The sequence below is a fragment of the Frankliniella occidentalis genome, unplaced genomic scaffold, assembly GCF_000697945.3.
Source record: "Frankliniella occidentalis isolate FOCC.00 unplaced genomic scaffold, Focc_3.1 Scaffold2, whole genome shotgun sequence".
NCBI lineage: Eukaryota > Metazoa > Arthropoda > Insecta > Thysanoptera > Thripidae > Frankliniella > Frankliniella occidentalis.
The window spans coordinates 459,130-462,706 of record NW_026267132.1 but is presented as its reverse complement, the minus strand read 5'-3'; the positions used below and the strand labels follow the sequence as shown (position 1 = coordinate 462,706).

The 3,577-nt window shown below is 44.7% G+C and overlaps 1 long non-coding RNA gene across 1 annotated transcript; it reads left to right on the top strand.

The window, feature by feature from the left end:
- The first annotated feature begins 461 nt into the window (after window positions 1–461).
- LOC127749057 (uncharacterized) lies at window positions 462–1,988 on the top strand. The gene is made up of 2 exons (XR_008010937.1): window positions 462–1,173; window positions 1,918–1,988. It is a non-coding gene; the product is annotated as an uncharacterized LOC127749057 (long non-coding RNA).
- Window positions 1,989–3,577: the final 1,589 nt, after the last annotated feature.

Genomic DNA, 3,577 nt, shown 5'->3' with positions numbered 1-3,577 from the left:
CACCCTTCCTTCGCGCGACTTGAAATGATTTGGAAAAGGACTGTCGTCACCGGGATGAGCTTCTCTCAGGACCCTTTAATTGTCCACTTCAGGGGTGATTTGCAGGTCCCGCGGGAGCCTCCTGGAAGCCACCCGCCACGACTGATTTCCTGTCGCAACGACCGACCGGGGACCGTCGATTTCCCATTCGATTTTTCCCCACCCCCTTTCCACGCCCTCCCTTACCATCCCGCGGTTGGCCCACTCTGATGAGAAAGGGGAGAGGGGGGGCGGGGGCACTTCCGCTCCCTGGCCGGATGTTCCGCCGAGGTTCCATTCGCCTAATCTAACGCCCCGGAGCAGAGTTGAGTCAAATACTGGATCCGAATGAATGCTGGGCCTCAAAGCGAAAGTGGGCCGAGTGTCAATATGGTGTTTGTAAGTCTGAACGGGATAAGGAGCTTGGTAGGGAAGGGGGGATGATGTATTGGGAAAGCTTTAGAACAAGTGCCGCACGCAACGTTCTTCAAATCAAACAGTACCATGACACTACACGGTAAAAACAATGGCTAATTTTTTGAGGGAAAATAAGGGAAAACTTTGAAGAAGTCGCCTACTTTGACAAAAACTCCTCAGATTTTGAGGAAGTCTCCTCAAAAAATATGGGATTTTCCCTCATTTTCTTAGAATATTCCTGAAAATCTGGGACTAGATTGGGCCTGGTTCACTTACACTACTAGCGCTTCACCGAAATTAATGTCTTGAATTTCGGCGGCTGCCTGATTTAGTTGAGTTAAGAGGCCTGCGTTATTACAAGAAACATTCAGTGGTAGTGACTCTTCCAAGTGTACATACTCCAGTAATCATTTCCACCAGTTGGTTGTGCATAGTTTAAGGTGTTTAACATTTATTCGCCATCAATTCGCACCCGCGCGAGTGTGTTGCGCGCGACACTGTACTCTCGGTACATCACGCGAGTGCTCTCCCCCTTTGCCGTGCCGCGTCCCCTCCCCCTCTCCTCCTCCCCACCCCGCATTTGCCGCGCCTTTATGGAAACGTAAACAAACAATAAAAATCGGTGTCACTATCGGCGTCTTCTGCTCAATACCGATAATACCTACTCATTTAATTGGCCATAGGATTTTAATTAGAATTTTAGGGTGGACATCGCCGCTTTTCAATATTAATCGCAAGGTATAGTGCTTGATTGTTTCCGGTCCGGAATATTGAATTGTTCCATTCCGGTTACTGTTGTAATTTAAGAGGTTAGTGTGCTCCAGTGCAGTGCACAAGTTGTCAGTTATTTTTTGGAGGCCGAGTAAATGATGCCCGTGATGTAAACTTGGCTCATTGTAAGCTTTGTTGAAAAGGTATTGAATGAGTACACTTCTCCATTCCTTACAGTATTTTAAATACTGTTGCAGGTCACTGTCAGTGTTTTATCATATGTCATATATTTTACTCTATATTATTCCCGTGGAACAGAAAACTTTATTACTTTCTGGTTGAAGTACTATTTGCGTAATCCCCCAAACAATCAATCATTGTGCGTTGCAGCTAATTTGCAGCTGCCCCTTCGTACTTTAATGCTTGAGTCCAGTGCCAAATTATTAATTTGAAAGACCATGGACATTTAGAGACGTATGGGGGGAGAGGCATTTAAACGTGTATTGTATGAGTAATTTAAATGTAATTAATAGTTGATGAGCACTACGACGCGTCCTAGCAACAATGTTCTATCTACGGAGCGTCGTTTTCAAAATGTCCTATCTACAAAGAGTCGTTTTCACAATGTTCTATCTGCTTAAGAAAATCATAGCAGATAGGACATTGTGAAAACGACCCTTTGTAGATAGGACATTTTGAAAACGACGCTCCGTAGATAGAACATTGTTGTTAGGACGCGTCGACTAAAAGTCCTGTTGAATATGATTGCAGGAACTCGGCCCAGAAATGTTCTTGACATGAGCAAGAGAAGTCTATGGAGTCATTTTACCCAAAAGAATAGGTGAGTTGACATGACAGTAACCAACTCTAGTCCAATTTGTCTCTGTACAGACTCTATGAGGGAGGAGCTTCCTTTCGTGTGCATCAAAGGGTGGTTTTTGATGTTTTTTGTGGTGCCTTGGTTCTTTGTTGTCGATTTCAATCCTCCTCTGTCAAAATCCAGGCAGATTTGTTATCATTGAAAATGTCTTTTGAAAATCTTGACAATTTGGAAAATTGCTGGAATTGGTTTGGATTGGTTGGGCAAACTCCCTTTTTAGTTGCCCTGTTTAAATATCATGGTGCCTACCCACTACAGCAGAGTTCTTAGCCAGTGCCCCTTAGGTAGCATACCCGCCCATAGTTAGAGAGACAAGCTCTTAAAACTCAAGTTTCGGTGAACAGGAGTGGTTTCTGACAGAAGCAAAGGTAGTTTTGTGGTCCCTGGTTCACCCCTATCTATTCAAGTACTCCTCCATCAAAAACTGGACCTATGCCTTTGTGAATTTTTCCCAAAAATGAAAAATTTTAAAATCGCTGGAAATGGTTAGGATTGGTCCTTTCAATCTTTGCGTCGAAGTTTTACGCCGCCGGTCCATTTTCAGTGAGTTACACCTGTTTTTCTTGGACCGGTTCGCCTGCGAGGTAGGCAGCCCATCTTACGCTGCCCGCCAGGGGTGGTTTCTGACGGAACCAAATGTAGGTTTGTGGTCCCCTGGGTCACCTCTGTCGATTTGACTACTTTTCCGGGCTAAATCCGGACCCATCAATTTCCACTAAAAGAAGAGAGGCTATTTGACTTTGTAAATTTGGCCAAAAATAAAAAAAAATAGAAAATCGCTGGAAATGGTCAGGATTGGTCAGACTGAATCCTCTTTCAATCTCTGCGTCGAAGTTTCACGCCGCCGGGCCATTTTAAGTGCGGTACGCCTGTTTTTGGACCGGTTCGCCTGCGAGGTAGGCAGCCCATCGTACGCTGACCGCCAGATTCAAAAGACCACCCTTAAAACTTAAGTTTCTCTGGAAAGGGGTGGTTTCTTATGGAACCAAATGTAGTTTTGTGGTCCCCTGCGTCACCCCTGTCGAATCGACTACTTTTCCGTCGAAATCTGGACCCATCAATTTTCGCTAAAAACACAAAGGCTATAGCCTTTGTAAATTTGGAAAAAAATGAAATATTTGAAAATCGCTGGAAATGGTCGGGATTTGCCCGACAGCATCCTCTTTCAATCTCTGCGTCGAAATTTTACGCCGCCGGGCCTTTTTAAGTGTGTTACGCCTGTTTTTCTAGGACTTGCTCACGGCTCGCCCGCCAGATTCAAAAGGCCACCCTTCAAACTCAAGTTTCTCTGGACAGAGGGGTGGTTTTTGAATGAATCGAAAGTAGTTTTGTGGTCCCCTGGGCCACCCCTTCGAATCGACTACTTTTCCGTCGAAATCCGGACCCATCAATTTTCGTTAAGAATACAAAGGCTATAGCCTTTGTAAATTTGGCCAAAAATGAAAAATTTGAAAATCGCTGGAAATGATTGGAATTGATCTAAGAGAGTCGCCTTTGACCTCCTCTGTCGAAATTGCGTGCTTCCTGCCTCTTTTGCATCCTGTTTCTTCG